A 20,070-nucleotide genomic window follows, 5' to 3' on the forward strand; every position below is an offset into this window, starting at 1 on the left:
ATAAAATGCGAGCTGGGCCTGTAAAGACAGAAAGAGTATGGGAAGCAAGAAGTAGATAAAACAGAAGGAGGGAGGGAGGAAGGGAGGGAGGGAGGGAGGGAGGCAGAGGGAGAGAGGAGGGGGAGGAGGAAAGATCATGGTCACAGACAATAGGGAGCTAGTCTAGGTTACACACACACACACACACACACACACACACTCACAGGCTTGTGACAGGTTCTCTGACTGACCTACAACTCACTATGGAGATTGTGCTGGTCTTGAGCTTATAAGGATCCTCCTACCTCCATCTTGAATGTGCTAGGGTTACAGACGTGCTCCATTGCTCCTGGCCCTGGAGTAATTTGGAAACAATTACTACAGGAAGTGGGGGGTGCAGAAAACTGAAGAGTTAGTCATAGGTAGTGGAGCTTTAAATGAATACCTTCATACGATGTATGGGTTGGGATTACAGGAAATGTATTTATTGAACACCAAGGAATTTACTATAGGTCAATAGTCCAAAGATGGCAGGCGAGTCCGCAAAGTGCTAGAAATAAGCAACACATATCTAAATAATTCTTAGGCTAAGGAAAAAGTCTCAATAAATAAATAAAATATGGGCCAGGGAAGGCTGAGCCAGTAAGGTGGCTCAGGCCTTATGAATATGACGCCCTGAGTTTAGATCCTCCAGCATTCAAGTAAAAACTGAGTGCAGCAGTGTATGTCAACAGTCCCAGCATTGGGGAGGTGAGGATGGGTTATCATTTGTGAGCCCTAAGCAGCTAGCATAGCTGAGAAGATGAGGTCAAAGTTCAGTGAGAGCCCTGTCTCAAAAATATGGTAGAGAGTGGCTAGGGAAGACATCTAAGGTTGACCTCTGGTCTTCCCATACATGGACACACCCATGAACATACACTCACCTGATACACATACATACATACTACACACGCCGACACACACACACACACACACACACACACACAAACACACACTCTAAAAATACATTAAATGAAATGAACATGAAAGCAGGATATACCAAAATTACTTAAATCTGTAGGATATAATTAAAGCTGTGATAGAAATAACAAAAACTGCTGTATCAGAAATACCCCACGCCTTAGATTCCGTTGCTTCCAGAAATAGTGTGCTGAGGGCTCAAGAAAGAATCCTTGGACTTGAAGAAGGAAATGGAAACTTTCCAAATTGAGAAGCAAAGAAAAAAGAGGGGGGAAAAAACATTGAGCAGAATATCTAAAACGTTGAGACAACCGGAGGGGCTGTACCCTATGTATAATGGAGATATTATAAGAAAAAGAAACAATCAAATTGAAGATGAAATAGCTGAGAAATTTCCAAAATGAATGAGAGTCTTCAAAGTGTGGGCAGACACCCTCACACCTGCAGTAGCATGCATTCTTCAAGCTACTGGAACCCCTCCCCCTCACCCAAAGTAAGATCTTGAAAGGAGCCAGAGGAAATGAGAGACAACTTCACTTTTAGAAAGACATTGTTTTAGAAGCTCTGAAGAAAGAGGGTCCTGTAGTGTCAGAAAACCGAGTCCAAACTGATGATGTAGATTTTGGTATTCAGCAAAATTATACTTCAGAAATGTTAGAGAAACACAAACTCTCCCAGGGGGCCAGCAAGTTGTCACCTGACCTCCATGTGTATGCCTTACCTCCACACGTGTGTCTACACATGCGTACAAAAACAAACTAAAATAGTCTGAAAAGTAATCTTTAACAAGCCTCTTTCAAACAGAATAATAAGTGCAACTGGGGATTTTCCAGGGGTGGGGTATAGCCCACCTCGGAGGAAATGCTAAAAGAAATAAGATTTATGCATTATTTTCTTCCATTCTGAGCCTTGCCTGTTTTGCTTTCTTAACTGCGTGTTTTCAGCACCTTGTTATTTGCTTGAAACTTATTTCTAAAGCCTGATATCACAATGTCCCATACAGTCGGCATTTCTGCAAACACCATCCATGCAGCTGCAGACATGACTGTATCCTGGAATCTCAGATAGGAGCATTCAGAATACACCCCACTGGCCTGAAATGCGAACAGCAGGACCATTGTCCTGAGGCATTGGGCTTTGTAGACTTTGTGTGTTCTCCTTGGAACACTCCTGCTGCTGTTAGCAGCGATGCAGACCCTTGAACCCCTTCTAATTCATTGCATCAAGGTAGCACCCAGGGCGTTTCCAAAGGTCATTGTGTTTGTATGACATCCCCCAAGTCTCTTGATAGGAAGGAACCAATCACCTTTCAGTACACCAGGACCCTGGGGTTGTTAAAGGACCACTGCTATGGTTTCTTCAACTTCACCTCCTGGGCTGTCAATAGTTTGGCCCAGGACACTGTGAATTTGACATATATACATACATCCAAATCATCCTCTGCTTTCAAAATGGTGCCCGAGAACTGGCTTCCGTGTCTGTTTCTGAGCTTGTTACCATGGTGATGAATCAGCTGCCTAGTTTTATGGTTGGCAGGATTCTCCTGGCTTAGGTCACCTGTGTTTTCTTATTACCAGTTGATCACACTTTGGGCAGTAGTTAAATGTCCATCACTAAGGAACAGGGGAGGCAGAGGGCAAAACTAGTGATTTAGTAGAATTAGGTACGTGAATGCTTTTTATTTCCTGATTATTTCCTTTCAGTGGAAGTTAGTGGAAGCGTCGCCGCTTCCCATGGTTCCTAGCCTCTCAGAACTGGTAGAGAATGGTTATTCCTCACTGCTGGTAGAAATTCACTATTGTTTGTAGAAGCATTATGGGAGAAGCAAATGAGAGCTGACAACCACATTTGAGATAGGAAACTACACTGCCCATTCTTTATTTTAATGAGTGAACACTAACACTTTTTTTTTTTTTTTTTTTTAGTTTTTTGAGACAGGGTCTCTCTGTGTAACCTTGGCTGTCCTGGACTCGCTTTGTAGACTAGGCTAGCCTCGAACTCACAGTGATCCACCTGCCTCTGCTTCCCGAGTGCTGGGATTAAAGGCGTGCGCCACCACCGCCCGGCTGCTTTTGCTTTTCTGTATCTGTATAAGCTGTAACAGTGAGATGGTTGTTTGAAAGTTCATATCTACAACGTTAAAACAAATGTTACAATATGATGTAAGAACGAGAGAGGTGAGAAGTAAGACAAGGCTTCCGAGAGAATAAAATGAACTGTTGACTTTAGGAGATATGTTCATTCCAGGTGCCCAAAGGCCATGACCAGTCATTGCCCATGGTACAGGCTTAGCTGTGAGAATCCTAGATCTGTTTTCAGGCAGACACTAAATGGTCCAAGGAACCACAGGCGGCCTGGAGAGCGGCAACAGCACAGGTGTGGTTATTGAAGGGTGAGTCAGAGTAAACTGAACAAGTTAAGAAGATTTGCTGGGTGTGATGGTGATTTAAGGGAACTTTGAACCCAGAAAAATGTCACTTGCTGAATGATAGCCATTGTTGCCCTACCGTAAGTCTGTCCCATGTACCAGCACTTATATCAGTCCCACTGTGGATGTGACGCATCTTCTCCTGCTCATGACTCACTCCTGACAGAGCGGCTTCCTATTCCCAAGCTGCAGTATAGGCGCTGGTCACCTCTCACCTTCGCTTCCACATCATTCGTGGAATGCAGCGATGGCCACATGACCTCATCCGTACCCCAGGCAGCACTAGCACAAAGGACCACTTCTCAGGAAGCAGAGGGGACACGGGAGAGCTAATGACCAGCCAAGAGTTACGACATGGTAAAAATCACTGTCGCGTCACACTTGATCTCAGCCAAAGGACTGAGAAACTGTATTGTCACTTGTACATCTGCCTGTTATTTCCATCCTGCTAAGAGGATAGCTTGCTATGTCACAGATGTGTCTGTCCACAAGACGCTGTGCTCTGTGTGTTTGGGTGTTTTTAACCTTTGCTGAGATCTGTGGAAACCCAGGCTTGGCCAAAAGCACTCTCCTTTTTTGTTTTGTGTGTCTGTTTGTTTTGTTGTGTTGTGTTTTGAGACAGCGTCTCATATATCCCAAGTTGGACTCAAATTCACTATGTAGCCAAAGGTGGCCATGACCCTTGGTTTTCCTGCCTCCATCTTTCATGTACTGGGATTGTAGATAGAGGTGAGTGCCACCGCACCTGGCTTCCTGGTCACTTTTGTTAACCATCTGGCTGGGGTCATCACTGTGGGGCTTCTACTCAGGATTCTCCCCTAAAACTTAGGCACCCATCTGAGCTGTATTGAGTCCCTGTTGCTGTTGCCTGGTCCAGAGTGCCGTCAGTAAGGCTTTCTGCCCTGACAACCACAGGGACTGACTTTCCTATCCCTACAAAAGAGGAGGGAATTACAGATCCCTCCAAGTCTTCGAGCCTGTCATGGGCAGCCCCTGTCCTTGCCATTGTCCCTCTGCTTATGTGTTTTGTTCCTCAACACATGCTTCCTAAGAAAGACTTTCCCAAGCCTTTTCACTTCCCTATCCTGACCTTAGCAGGGAAGGCCAGCTTGAGGCCAGCTTGATTGGCCGCTTAGGTTTTTATGCCCAACTTGTCCGTAGTCATTGTGCTAAAGCCACTTCTACTGCCTCCTCCTTCTCCTCCTCCTTCGAAAAAGGGTCTCACTAGGTAGCCCCTTGGGTGACCTCAAATTTATGGGAATCTTCCTGCCTCAGCCTCCAAAGTGCCGTGACTGAAAGCCTTTGTCATAATGCTGTGGCAATTTTTTCACCTTTAAAGTTTGAAGGTGTTATCTTTGTGTGTGTGTGTGTGTGTGTGTGTGTGTGTGTGTACATACACACACCCTCATTCCTCACATGAGAATACATACCCTTGAAGGCCTAAATAGGGAGCTGGAGTGGGTTCGTGCTGCTGGGTGTGGGTGCCAAGCTGAACTTGGGTCTCCTGGAAGAGAAGAGAGCTCTCTTACCACTGGACCAGCTCCCTAGCTCTGCTTTATACTTAAATATGATTTGCGAGACTGATGTTTCAGTTACTGTTTATGCTGCCCAGTGTGTGCTTGCTGTTTGTATGCCTCTAGGTGTGTCTCTTCATCTGTGTTTTTGCTTAGCCTACAGGGCAGATCCCACATCTGGTTGCTAAAACTCAATAAGCCTAAGACACTTCTGTAACAGATATACGGTAAATCCGCCTTAGTTAAGGGAGCTGTGTATTTCCTCACTTGTCTCTTGTCCCTGGGAAGTGATGAATCAACGCTGTTGCAATGAGATCTTTACAGAGCTGATGAGCAAAGCCAGGGCTACAGAGTGTGTGAATCACTCTGTGACTAAAGGCTATGGCATAGCAATCCTATTTTGTAACTTTTGATAAGGTTACATTTGTGAGTGTTAAGAATAATTGAAATGTGGGCATTGAGATATAGCTCAGTGGTGAAGAACTGGCTAGCATGGCAATGCCTCAACACATGCACGTTCTCACACACACACACACACACACACACACACACACACACACACAGAATAGAAAGTGCTGTGTATACTCCAAGATGTATGCCCACACATGCACAGCTTTTCTTGAGCCCTCTGTGACTTTTTAATTTTTCTCTCATACAATACACCGTGACTCAACTCTCCCCTCCTCTACTCCTCCCAGTATACCCCCGCCTCCCCTCAGATCCATTGCTTCTCTATTTCCCTCCAAAAAAGAACAGGCCTCCCAGAGATATTAACTGATCCCTGCATTACAAGTCATAGTAAGCCTAGGTACAGACGCTCAAGTCAAGCCTGGAAGAGGCAATCTAGTAGGAGGAAAAGGGTCCCAAAGGCAGGCAAAGGGTCAGAAACACTCCCCACCTTCACCATGAGGAGACCCACAGGAACACCAAGATACAACCATTAGTGCAGTCCCAGGCAGCCTCCATGAGTGCTGCGTCAGTCTCTGAGGCACCATGAGCCCAGCTTAGTTGATTCTATGGGCTGTGTTCTCCTGGTGTCCTCGGCCCCTCTGGCTCTGACAGTCTCCATAGATGGACAGAAACTGGCTTAAATACCCAGCAGAATCCAAGGACAGTACATCTTACTGGAACAGAGAGTGATGTTTGCCTCAAAGTGAATGTAAAGAGACCATTTGCTAAGAGCATACTGAGTTGTAGGTGGTCATCTAAGGATGGTGACTTTTATTTCACTGTCACAAGTGAAAATGACTGAAAGTGAACTGGAGAGCGATTATTTTCATGCATTTCTGCCATTTTTAAGCCTTTGGAGAAAACAGCTGAGAAGATTGATAGGTTTTTGAAAGAAGAAGCAGTCGGCATTCTCTCAGATACTGTACTGTCTATAAACACACCTTGCAGTGTGGACTGTTGCCAAGGCAGTTGTGTGGGTGGTATGCATATGTGCGTATGCAATCAAAGGAAATGCTTCTTTAAAATCCACACCGAGTGGCTATTTAATAAGTACTTGCACTACAGCAGTGGGCAACCACATCTGAAAATAGAATTAGCACTGATGTGGATTAATTCATATGTTATTATTTAAAGACGCAGACAACTTTGACAAAGCTGATTTATTTTCAAGAAAGCAAGCGTGTTCCTTCTTACCCAATCTTTAAATCTCTAAATCTTGCACTGATTTAAAGATACTATCAATGACAAGGAAATGTTTTGGTGGTGTTTAAAAATTCCTGCCAGGTTGCCTGTTGATATAAAAATCTGAAAGTTCATAAGCCTTAGGATGCACTGACTGACACCTAGGCAATAGTTTGATTTTAAGCTATAAAATGTTTTTGTTAACTCAACAAAGACTAGAATACTCAAAGGTAATAAGAAATAAAAGAGTGTGGCTGAAGAGATGGCTCAGAAGTTACGAGCGCTGACTGCTCTTCTACAGAACATGGGTTTGATTCCCAGTGCCCACACGGCGCACCTCACAACCATCTGTAACTCCAGTACCGGGGGATCTGTCACCCTCTTCTGGTCTCCACAGGTACTGCACACATATGGTACACATACATGCAGGCAAACCACTCATCTGTGTGAAACAAAAATAAAGGCAGTAACCGTTATTGACATAGAAATGCTGTGATATTTTGGTGTAGTTTACTTTAAAACTTTATTTTGTGTTTACAGTAGAAACTAATGTGTTACCTGTTTGGAATCGAGAGTAGAGAGATTAACATGTAAGTCAGTATCTTCTGAAGGTGATCCTGTTGGAGCGTTCATTCGAAGGACAAGTTTGGTTTTCCTTTTCTTTTAGCTTTATTTATTTTATTTCATGTGTATGAATGTTATGAACGTGCACCTTGTGTGTGCCTGGTACTGGAAGAGTTTGAAAGCTGGCTTAGAGTCTGAGAAGTTCCCGAGGGTGGAGAAATAGAGTTCTCCACAGAGCTGCTCATGCACTCAAGGAGGCTGATGTGGCATGAGTGAGTGAGGAGAAAGGGAGGAGAGAAAATTTAGTAGCCAGGGGCAAGTTCTGAAAAGCCTTTGATTCAGCAGTAGGTCTCTCTCTCTCTCTCTCTCTCTCTCTCTCTCTCTCTCTCTCTCTCTCTCCCTCCTTCTCCCTCCCTCTCTCCCTGTCTTTCTGTCTCTCTCTGTCCCTCTCCCCCCTCCGTGTGTGTGTGTGTGTGTGTGTGTGTGTGTGTATGTGTGTGTGTGTGTTACTAAATCTGGATCTCAGGGGCGTGTTCTTGTCAGACAGATGTTTTGCCATAGAGCGCCCTCTTTGTGCATAGTAAGCAGATGTGTGACCACCGTGCCCACGGTCACCCTGAAGCAAAGAGGAGGTATGGCCTGTATTGCCTCATTTGACCCTAATTACCACCCAAGGTGAGGAGGGCGATGCAAAGGTGCATGACATTTGTTTATCTACCATAACTGCACAGCTAATCAGGCAGCGTGCAGCATTTCTCACTGTGTTATTTCCGCTCAGTCTCTGTGTAGAAGGAAGAGCTGTCACAACCAAGTAGCCCAGTGAAGAAATGTGGCTGACATAAGCAGTAGACTTGGGACTTGAACCCATTTTTGCCCATGAACCTGAGTTCTTTGCACCCTTATTTCAGTGCCTACATTATCAGTTATTGTATAGTTATATGACACTAAATTGGAGAGCCAGGTTTATATTCCAAGCCCGTGGCTCTTTTGATACTATAAAGCCATCACATGATAAAGGCATATTAAATACATTTTCTACACATATACCACACACACACACACACACACACACACACACACACACACACACACAGGCACATGCGCGCCAGTCAGGCATGCAAAGGAACTAGGTAATTTGCTAATTACCTAGGTAGAATGCTAATTACAGGAGCTGAGGAGATGGCTCATATGGTAAAGCACTTGCCACACAAGCATGAGGACCTGAGTTCGAATCCCTAGCTAGCATCTGCATAAAAAGCCAGGTTAATCTATGCATGCCTGGAAGTGAAGGCAGAAGGATGCTGGGGCTCCCTGGCTGGTTAACCTAGCTGAATCAATGAACTCTAGTCTCAGTGAGAGACCCTGTCTTTAAAAACCAGTGGAAGAAGGATTGAAGAGGACACCTGACACCGACCCATGGCTGCCCCAAACATGCACACACATGAACTCATACCCCTACATACACAAACACCGAACACCCAAAAAGACCCAGTGCAAGGTCTTGGGGCTGTGAGCTGACCAAGATCATCAGCTATCGAAGAACCACTCTTTCATCTTCCCCCAGAATAAACTTGAATCCAACATTTAATATTTCACCAATTGATGGCACGCCTGCAATGTATTAATTTCCAGCTAAAGGCTGTAGCTACATCCTGCTGCTGCCTTCAGCAAATCTGGTGGGGAGGCATCCAGAGAAGTCTGGCCACTTTTCAGCCCTCGTGTGTGTCCTATCTTCTTTCAGGTGTCAGCCCCTTTGTGCTGCTGGCTTCGCTTCTCTGATTTAAGCCCTCTCTGACCCTTTATTAGGAACACGCAAGCTTCTGGGACCATTTGATGTGCAAATCTAATGACAGGTTCCTTTTCAAAGGACCACTTGATCTGTACTACCCAGCAACTATTGACACAGCTTTTTCTAGACTGTTACTCTGAAAGCAGGCTTTTGATTCTGTTTTTTTTTTTTTTTTTTTTTTTTTGTGGTGCTAGCTGCTTTAATTTCTCAAGACCATGTACATGGTAATAGCTTGTTAAAAAGAGTATAGCTACATAATGTTATTTTGCAACTCTTCAATTGGTCTGTGGTTTGAAATTAGGCTTGGGCATTTTCCCCCTAAGATGACCACATAGTGGGGGAGGAGGTCCCCCTTGGTCATAGACCTAGGGGAGGGGAATAGGGTGAAAGCGGGAGGGAAGGAGGAACGGGAGGATACAAGTGATGGGATGGCAATTGAGTTGTAATCTGAATAAATTAATAAAATTAAAAGATAATTCCACCAGCCCTCACGGACACTTTTTGTAGTCACATACTGGCCTTCTTCTCTTTCTCCTCCCCCACTTCCCTCCCAGTGCTACAGAGCGCATGATTGTAGGCAAAAGAACATGCAGCTCAGAGACTATCTTTCTGACTAGATAAGAGCTCAGGTAAAAATACTCCAGGATTGATAACCCTGAATGGGATGTGTGAGACTATGGTTTAGAACCTAACAGGACTTAGGGTTTTAATGAGCTAAAGTAGAAACATCTATCATTGTTGAAAAGACTTGGTCATTTTGCTGAAAGGCTGCATTGAAAAACCATCGTCTTCAGCTTGAGTTAGCATGGAGGGTTCTGTGGCGCTTTCCGTGTGCGTTCCGAGCCAGCTGCGGGCATGAGGCTCTCCTCTGTGTCCAGTGAACTGAGGAATATTTAAAGGAAATGTTAACAGGCCGGGAAAACTGTGATACTGTGTCCCCAAAGCTTTCATTTTCTTCCTCTCAGAAGTCCTTTGTATGTGGCCTGTTTCATCAGCGTCTCTTTAAATGGAAATTCTCGGCTGAAATGAGAAGGTCAGTGAAAAGGCTTATTTGACCGTTTGTGAGGTGAATTTATACATGCTCTCCTAACCCTTTCCCTCCTTCAGTGTTGGGTTTTTTGACTATTTGATTATTTCATTTTTTCCCCCTTGGAAATTACATGTTTTTTTTTTAACTGAAAAGAGTAAACTCGCTAATTATTGCATTTTGTCACAAAATCTAATGGAGTAGATGTTCTCCTTTGAAATTTGAATTGGGAACATTGCTAGATCTCAGTAAGGCTTACCAACCAGTTGCATATAACAGAAGAGAAGTCGGGGCTAGGAGAGGGCACTCCCACTTCTCCAAGGTTGCAGATTGCCAGTGTGACTGTTGCCCTGCTTGGTACGGAGGTCTCACCTTTCTGACCTGTTGAAGTCAAGGCACACGGACAGGAGCAAGGCAGTGTTTTTCTCCTCCACTTTCACTCCCTGAAAGAGTTGTTGGGATTCTGGTTACACTTTCCCAATGAGATCTGATCTTATTGGAATTGCACAGCGGTTCCAAGGTTGAAGGTGACTTCTAAAATCCTTGAACAACTTTAGCCCATATTTCCCCTTGTATATTCTTAAGCCTGACCAGTTTAAGGCGGAATTGCTGCTGTGCTCACTTATGTACTGTTATATAACTTTGCAGTTTAACTTCCTCAGGGTTTTTGCAACAATGTCTCATGCTTTCGGTAGACAAAGATTTACTTATGATCCTACTCCTGCAAATAACATGTGGATTCCTGCCTTCCAGCTTTCCTCACGGAGCGTGTATATTGATATGCATAAACATGCTTATAACTTTAAACCAAACACTAGCACCAAAGCCGTGGTGACCGGTCTATTCTTTCTCTGTCAGCGTTTGCTTCGTCTTCTCATGCATATACCATACGTGTTTGTCCTTTTTCATGCCTGTAGAGTAGTCCTAGTTAGAGATCATTACCTGCAATTGTAGATTATATTGCATATATATCTTAGGATAAATGACATTTGATTGAACAACCTACCCAGGTGAACTTAGGTGGTTTGTAGGTCATTGAAAGTGGACAATATATGATCAGAATTTCTCGTAGAAACTTCTTTTATGTTCTCTGATTTTATTAATGCCTTGGTTTCTTATTCCCATCAAAGGGGCTTTTGATGTGTGGAGAGAATTAAAAGTTTTTTTTTAAAACTATATTTTGATTTACTCTGTGTGTGCATATACAGGCATGTATATATACATGTATGTCATGGCATGTAATTGGAGATCAGAGGGCCTCTTGAAGGAGTTAGTATTTTCTTTCTACCATGTCAGTTCTGGGGAACCAAGCTAAGGCCATCAGACTTGGCAGCAAATGCTTTACACGGGGCCACTTACGGACACTATTGTTTGGCTTTGAGAAGGCCAAGTGGGTAGTGTGTGTGAGGGGAGGAAGAAGTGTGTGTGAGAGAGAGGTGATTAACTGGGACCAAACCCTAGGAGTGGACAGGGAAGCTGTGCTTGTATTCTGAAGGGTTGGGGGGAGGGGGCATTGTTTACCCATTCTGCTTTGCTGTCTTTTTTTTTTTTTTTTAATCCAGAGCTGAGAACCGAACCCAGGGCCTTGTGCTTGCTAGGCAAGTGCTCTCCCACTGAGCTAAATCGCCAACCCCTGCTTTGCTGTCTTAACATCAGTTGTAATTGTCCTGCCAGTTTGGATGGATAGTCTCAGTTATCAGGTTATACTGCAGCCCGTCTTGTGTGCCTCTGTAGTATCATTGCTGAGTGGGAAGTAGACGCCATTACCAGTCAAGGGGTGTGTATTCAGGTTTTTAGCTCTCTCTAGAAGGAAGAGAACCTGTAGTCACCAAGCCTGTGCCATTCATTCCAAGGACATAATATTGCACATGATGACGTCTGCTGAACACTTTGGTTTTAGAGAGCTGAGGAAGTCAGTAAATACCCACGAGCCTTGCTTAGATTTGCCTGTGACATTAGCCTTTGAGTACACAAAGGTGAGGTTATCGATGGTCTCAGCCGCTGTGGTTTTTATTAGTGCTCAGGACAATGACAGCTATATAGCACTCTCACCCGCCTTTACTGAAACATCACCAACTACTTCCTGCTGACTCAGAGGCAGAAAGTGTACCAGCATTTTGTTACTTTAACAGCAGTGGATTGATCATAAGTTATTATTAGAAATCTGCTCGTTTGTAGTTGGAAACCTTTCTTTAAATAGAATTATTTTTATTTTTTTACACGTATGCTTTGTGTGTGTAGGTTCCTATGGAGACGAGAAAGTGTTGGATCTACTAGAGCAAGAGGTCCCCACTGGGACATGGGTTCTGGGAACCGAACTCAGGTCCTCTGCAAGAGCACCAAACACTCTGAACCATGGAGCCTCTTAGCCTCCAACCCCATTTCTTTTTGGCCCTTGACAGATGGAAGGGCCTGTGAGACGGTACCCTGAAAATGCCGGGTTAGAATCGGGGTTGCGTATCAGGTCTTAAGTATGGTGATGCTTCGAGGTGTTGGGTTGGGGTTCTTGCCTCCTCTGCTGACCACCCTGACGGAAGATGTTCATTTTGCAGGCCTTCTGTTGCGCTGCGCTTACCACTGTTCTCACCCGAGACAATGCTGGTACCCTTCCGTTACTCTCTATCATGTCCTTCTCGCTCTGCATTTAAGTCCTTTGTCCCTGTTTGTGTTCCCCAGGGCAGACTTTGGATATGAGCGTGTGGGAAGTTTATCCAGAAGGGCCCTTGGGATCCAGCCCATGGGGGGAAAAAAAGGAAGGAAATAGTACAGGGCAGAGTGGCCAATTGAAGTAGTGTGTGCTGATGGTCAGATCTGACCCCGTGTGGATCGACAGAGCTGGGGTGGCTCTTCGCCATTGTCCTCATTCAGGAGAAGAGGCCATGTCGTCATGTTCCTCATGACAACCTGTGCTGATGGCCAGCCAGGAAAGAAGACATGATGTTGAGTGAGGCTGCTGCGAGCCGAGGCTGTGTGCAGGCAGCACCATAGCTGCTGGGGAAGAAAGCCTTCCTGAGTGGGAGCCTCAGAAGCTTGTTGGGTTCCACTCTACCTTTTCCTTTCTGCAAGAATGGTGAAAAAAAAAAAGCCTGGCCGTGGGCTGAGCCTTGACGTCTATGAATGAAGCAACAGGGAGCAGAGTGGCCAGGAGCTGGGAGATAGCAGAAGGGCAGAATGTAGCAGGTATACCAGTTAGCGCAACTGGGGCTTTGCTATTGCTTGCAGAATGTAGCAGGTATACCAGTTAGCGCAACTGGGACTTTGCTATTGCTTTCAAGGGTCTGTCTGCAGAAATCCAATTTTATACCACATAAACCTGATCAAACTGGGTGCTCTATGGAGCAAAATGTTCTGTTCTTTATGCAAACAAGTCTTGTTCTGTAAATAAACCCTATTTTTTTCCAGTTTTCTTTATACATGCCTGCTTTTATCCTTTATATTTTTCTTCTTCCATACCTTTAGTAATTTATTCTTCTGTTGAGCCTTGTGAATGTTAGATAGTTTTCTGAGCATGTGTGTCAGTGCTCAAGCACAGTCTATCATTTTCTTTCATTTATTTATTTTTATACATAAATGGTGGCTGTTGTTTGGCTCTGTGTTGGGTTGGCTTCTCTGCCTGTGCGTGAAGGCTTATTTCAGTGGTTTCACTTTGCTTTTGGGGGACATACTAGGGACTCATTTGCTCATGATTCTATTTCTTAGCATGGAGAGGCTTAACTTACTAGCTTTGTCATCTCATACCCACAAGGTTTCCACTTTAAAACACTCATACCACAGGTTGAATGCAGCCTTTCTCCGCCTCCTCTCCCATATTCTAAGAGACCTATGACACTTTACAAAGACAACGGAGGATGTTCTTCTGTCCTCTCACCACACGTTGACTGTGACTACAGAACTTTAAAATGTCTCTTGCTCTATGGATTGTCTCAGCCCCAACTTCCTATCTCATGTCCCATCACATCAATTTATTTATTTACTTACTGTTTCTATTTTCTGTGCATATGTGTATATGTGTGGGGGTGTCTATGCATGTGTGTGTGTGTGTGTGTGTGTGTGTGTGTGTGTAAGCCATACCTTGGGTGGTGTTAATATTCAGTTAATATTCACTGTGCTTTCTGAGGCAAAGTCTCTCATAGGTCTGGATCTAGCTGATTTACAAGGGTGTCTCCTGGGATCCCCAAGGATGCACCTGGCTCACGTGCCTTATGCTGGGGTTACAGGTGTACACTGTCATACCTGGCTATAAAAATATAAAATGTTTATTTGCGTTTTTATTATTTTTATGTGTATGAGTGTTTTGCCTGTATGACTGCTGCCTCAGAGGCCAGAAGAGGGAATTGGATCACCTGGAAATGGAATTCCAAATGGTTATGAGCCAACATGTTGGTGCTGGGAACCAAAGTTGGGTCCTCTGCAAGAGTAGCCAATGCTCTTAACTGCTGAGCCATCTAACCAGCTCTTACCTGGCTTTTAAAATGTTGATTCTGGAGGATAACCTAAAGTCTTCATTCTTGCCCAGCAAAGCCTTTATTGACCTAGCCATCTCCCTAGCCTGTAGGGCACCAGGGACACTGTGTACAGAAGAGCAGGCTGTATCCTGTTTGGAGGGTAAGTAGGGCCAGAAATCCTTGATCATCTTACTCCTTTGAGTGTTTCCTTCTGACACAGGAGACATGTTGCCTAATGTAGAATTGAGTGCTCTTCTGTTGCCCCACTGTGGCTCTCCACAGCTGACCCGTTCTGCTCCACGTGCACCACTTTGGCCACTAGATCTAGCTTTGACTTGGCACCAGATGATTTTCTTTATCATAAATAAAGCCTCGTGCTTACTTTTAAGAAAATATTTTATTTTCAATTATGTGTATGAGTGTGTGTTGGTGCGTGTGAGTCTAGTCCCTGAGGAACCCAGGAGAAAGTATCACATACCCTGGGGCCGGAGTTACAAAGTGGTGGCTGTGTGCCTCAGGGTTTGGGTGCTGGGAACTGAATCCAGGTCCTCGGCAAGAGCAGGAAGTGCTCTTTACCGGTTTGTTTAACCCCCAGCTGCCCTGTGCTCGTTTTTTGTTACACCTGCATTTATTTTTTTCCATGTGTTCGGTCCAAAGCCTGCTTCATTAGTGCATCTCACCTCCACCATATTGATGTACCTGCCCTTAGGTTACTCATTAACATCCAGTTCCTTAGCCTCTGCCTCTTCAGCACGAAAGTGTCCATGGTAACCATTAATTTAGCACACAGAGCTTGCTCCTGACCAATGCTTCCATTGTTAGCTGCTGTTTTGTTAGTCTCCCACCTTGGGCAAGGGCCTTCTGCTCTAGGTAGTAGCAACTTCCTTATTAGAAAGAGGAGGAAGTCTTAGCTAAAGCCTGAGAGAGTCCAAAGGAGAGACATAGCTGAGTGTAGCGGTGTACCGAAACTGCAGCGGAGTCCCACCCTCTCTGTGTATGAGCCAAAGGTCGCCGGACACATCGCTGTTCCCTCACTGCTGCCTTCAAGATCGCTTGGAGGAGTTTTGTCTAGACACTACGGGAGGGTAAGCTGGGGTTTATGAATATTTTCTTTGCTGAGGAGGGCTCTCAAAGGCATCATTAGCACAGAAGATGTTTGGAGACCCGAAAGGTACTGTTATTGTTAGGTCAAGTAGGCCCTTTAACAGTTTTTCTTCTTAAGTCCTCCTTGACATTCCTAATGGCTTCTAAACCTGGTACAATCTTGGGGTACCTTAGTGACCACACCATCCTGTCCCCCCCATCCCCCTCTGGTTTAAGGGCTTGGGGATTTAAAGGCTCTTTTCCTTGTGAGTTGTGATACTGAGAAGGTAACCTCCTGCTTACCTCATAGACAGGCAGGGATCTGAGGACTGTTAATAGGTTGGGGACCTGCAGACATGAAAAGAACCTTACATGCAAAACGCCTTGATTTATCCTGTGAATATTAACTGCCCTGAATTGCTTGTACAGTGTTAGTCTACCATGAAAATTTGCTTATTACTCAAATTTAACTCTCATAAATTGTTGTTGGCTCTGAGCCTACGGACTGAACATGGCCAAATTTCTGTGCAAACATTTTACTTGGGACTGAAACTGTAGTTGGATATGTGTACTTAAAGTTTTTGTTTTGAAAATCTGTGTACGTTAATGGAACTTGTAAATGTTTAAGTAGTCAACTAGTGGAAGCTGTGAAGGCGTGACTATTTTTAAAATATCTAAGTTTATAATTTTAGTATTAAATTGGAGTTTAGTGACCAGCAAGGCTATCAATGTGTAGAGGTCTCTGTATGCCTTTCATCTTTGAGGTTCTTATTGGATTGTCATGCATAATGTGATTAGGAAGGAAACGTTTTCTTCTCGTTCTGTTACCAGAAGTAGAATACAAAGCTAGGATCAGTGCTACGTAAGAACACATGAGAGCCCGGGGATTCCGGACAGAGGTCAGCAGTCAGTGTCTGGCTAAGCTACTCTTGAGTGGGACTCTACATTCTTCAGTTTAATTCATGGTGTCCATGTGTCCCTGTGTGTGTGTGTGTGTGTGTGTGTGTGTGTGTGTGTGTGTGTGTGTTGTATGGACATAGTGAGCCTGTATATGTGCCGGGATGGGTGCAAATGGAGGCCAGAGGTTCCTGTCAGATGTCTTCTCAGCTCTTCTAGGGGACAGTGTCTCTCACTGAGTCTGGAGCACACTGGTTCTGCTAGGCTGGCTGGCCAATCTGCTCCAGAGTTCTGTCTGTCTCTGCCTTTTAAGCCTGGGTTACAGATGCACACTGCTGCTGCCTCTGACTTTTCACAGGGATGTTAGATAAAGCGCTCCATACTTTCCTGGCAAGCACTTTACCCACTGAGTTATCCTCCATCCCCTAAGCTATGCGCTTTTAAACAGCAGTCTCATGTAGGTTGGTTTTCCTGTAAAGTGTGTGTCAGTTATATGCCGTAAGGAGGGTTGACAATCCAGTCTTTACTCACACAACCTTACAGCAACACATAAGGCTTTTAGGTGCAGAAAGAGGTGAGGTTCATGGAGATATTTGTGGTCAGGCTTATTTTTATCTTGGTTATAAACTTCTGTTTAAATTCCAAGGCAAGATGTCAGTGTCTTGTAGACTTTAAACTCCATGTATTCTCTGAGAAAGGAATGTAAACCATTTTGTTCTTTGACCTAGCCTTCTCTCACGTGTAGGAGGATCTCTCTCTCTCTCTCTCTCTCTCTCTCTCTCTCTCTCTCTCTCTCTCTCTCTCTCTCTGTGTGTGTGTGTGTGTGTGTACATTGTACCTGTAGTTGTTTAAGCAAAAATTTCTGTTTTTCAGCAGCTCAATGTGGAAACCATTTTTTCAGTTGTACTTAAGTAAATTGTATATTAGAAGAAATGGCCAGATACATGGCCAATCTGTTTAGTCTCCTTTCTGGGTAAACAATTCTGAAATAAATTGTATAGAGAAGTCCCCTAGTTACTTTGTCACTCATTCATCAAGGTCAGCACGAGGTTTAATCAAGGCTTGGGTCTGCCTTGAAGTGCACCGACAAAGGACTTTCTAGAATTGTTTGCTGTGTTGAATAAAAAGATTGTCTAGTATTATAACAAGGTGGATGCTCATAAAGGCGTGTGTGTGTAAGGTCAGACAGCATAGGTATCATTTCCTCACAGATGCCATCCATCTTGGTTTTTTGAGACAGGCTCTCTCGCTGTCCTGGAACTCACAGATTTGGCTACGCCTGGCTCAGCTTTCTTGTTTCTTGGTGCTGGGATCACACACGTTCACCTCCACACTCAGCTCTTGAACATATATCTGGGAGTTGACGCAAGTTTGCACGCTTTGATGATGCACACTTGACTCACTGGGCCTCTGTTATAAGCTCCTATGGTCATTTACTCTAAAGAAAATGTCTAATTTACTTAAATGACTAAGTATTATTGAAATCATTTTTAAAGGCTTAATTTTCCTGTTTTAATCATGTATATGCATATGTGTCTGTGTGTGGTTTTGTGTATATGACTCCAGTGCCTGTAGAGGTCGAAGAGGACATTAGGTCTCCTGGAATTGGAGTGACAGTTGTAAGGCATTGTTGCGGATGCTCGATCCGAGGTTCAGTCCTCAGCAGGAGCAGTACGTGATCTTGACTGCTGAGCCATCTTTCCAAATCTTCCTCCTCCGCCCCTTGCTTTTTTTTTTAAGAGTTCAGTTTTACATATAGGATGTGTGTGTGTGTGTGTGTGTGTGTGTGTGTGTGTGTGTGTGTTTGTGTTAGCATGCAAAGTCAAGGTATCATTTTCTTACACATTCGCCATTTGCTTTATTCTTTTGTGCATGCTTTAAATTGTTTAACTCAACAAGTAAGAACTTAAGGGTTGACCTTTGATCTGTGTGCATATAGAATCCCATGTTCAGCATGTGTTAACTAGATTTAGAAATTTGATTAGACCTAGTTTATGGTCGTTTTAACTGCATATTCTAAACGGTCAGAGTGATTTGTAAGCTGTCATTATTCTGTAATTAGTGTCATTAGATTGAATAGAATGGCATATGAGTGTCTTACATTTGCTCTCTATTACATGTCAGCATTGGTCTGTTGAAGGCTTTGGTTTAAGAACATCGCTGTACTTTTTTTTTTTTTTTTAACTATTAAAAGTGCATTGTGGAGAGCTTGGAAGATGCTTACTCGACAAGCGTGAGGATTTGAGTTTGGATTCCCAGAGCACATGTGCAGAACTGGCCATAACAACATGAGTCCCCAGCCCTGGCAGTACAGCAAGGGAGGCGGAGACAGGAGGATCTTGGAAGCTAGCCAGCCTACCTGGTGACATGGCAGGCCAAGGAGAGATCCTGTCTCAAACAACAGGTGGAGGGCACGAGGACCATTGGAGATCATTCTTTGACTTCTATGTGCGTGCTGTGCATATACACTCATATCCGCATGTGCACAGACACACAGGAACACAGGGAACACAAATATAGTGCGTCCCATATTTAGATGTAACTCATAACGTTAAAGCTTGTGTCTAAGTTATTTGAAGTCTGGATTACTACTGTCTGTCGTATTCATTACTTTCTGCCACTGTTTTCTTAAAAGTAAATAAAAATTAAAAAAGCTTTCCATTGGTTAACAGCCATCTGGTTCACATAGTTCACCCCCTCACATAGTTTGCCAGGTCGAGCGTCATGGTATGTATTGGGCGGAGCAGTGGTCACCTGGGGTGATCAGCAGTGATCAACATGGAACCTGGCCTTGAGGTCGGAAAGCTTCTCACACCACTCGAGCTTGCCATTTGCAAGACTCTGAATAAATCCTCTTTGTTAACCCAGAGCCCAGATTCCTGAATTCCAGCCCTGCCTCCATCCGCCCAGCCTCAGTTTACCCTGCAGCTCAGGCAGAAAGCTGTCTGTGGGTTTCCCACTTGCCCCCATGTAGGGGGTCACCGACTGTGAGGCTGTCCTTTGTGATCACATGATTTTCCCCTCTTGGCCTTTATCATATCTCCCAATCCCCTGCCTCATTTTTCTTACTCAAACCATGTCATCAATAATCAAGATTCAACTCCTTCTTGAGACCTGCTGACCACTGGATCTCTCTCGGTCCCACCTCCTATGGTTGAGTATAACGTGTGCCTTTGCATTTTCCTACTGTGCCTTACAGTGTGTTTGTTTTCGTGTGTGCTCTATCTTTTCACGCCTTCCATGTGGACTGACTAAACAGCTCAGTTCTTTTCCTCTCTGTTGCTATGGTGGTTTGGTCTGATTTCTCCTGTGTTCTCCCAGTACACAGATGCTACTCAGCACTACATGGAGTGCCGAGTCTTGTGAGTCACTGTGTAGCACATGTTTTGCTCCTCTGCTACAGTGGTGGTTTGAGGGCTCTGAGGAAATGCGGAGTGGCCTTCTGAGTTAGAGGTGAAGTGGCTGACGCTGCAGTCATGCGTTGCTTCAGGTCTTGTCTTGCTGTGTGGTGCCTCGGGGCCTCTTTCTAGATATAGACCAGGCAGAGGGCAATGGAGAAGTGTTACAGTATTTTGTATCCATTCGGCCTACAAAGCAAATACCTGACACAGAGAGACTGAAATGTACTTCGAAGCCAGCACTTTGCCGGGCAGAGTCTGAACTGATTCTAATCTACTCATAAATTAAACAAACTACACTAAACCTTATAACATACATATATTCCAAGCATTTACCACTATGACCCCTGGGCT

General features: G+C 44.3%; 1 protein-coding gene across 3 annotated transcripts in view; it reads left to right on the top strand.

Annotated features, from left to right (window-relative positions):
• EPS8 (EGFR pathway substrate 8, signaling adaptor) overlaps positions 1 to 20,070 on the top strand; it is a 174,118-nt gene that overhangs the window by 61,654 nt on the left and 92,394 nt on the right. The window contains exon 1 of one of the 3 annotated variants that reach the window (XM_084765400.1): positions 15,271 to 15,423. The exons of the other annotated variants lie outside the window; for them this stretch is intronic. The gene's annotated coding sequence lies outside the window, so the exon portion shown is untranslated. Of the gene's footprint in view, positions 1 to 15,270; positions 15,424 to 20,070 lie in introns of those variants that run through there. 3 annotated transcript variants of the gene reach the window in all.

Source organism: Acomys minous, assembly GCF_964271855.1.
Source record: "Acomys minous genome assembly, chromosome: 17".
In the NCBI taxonomy this organism is placed as follows: domain Eukaryota; kingdom Metazoa; phylum Chordata; class Mammalia; order Rodentia; family Muridae; genus Acomys; species Acomys minous.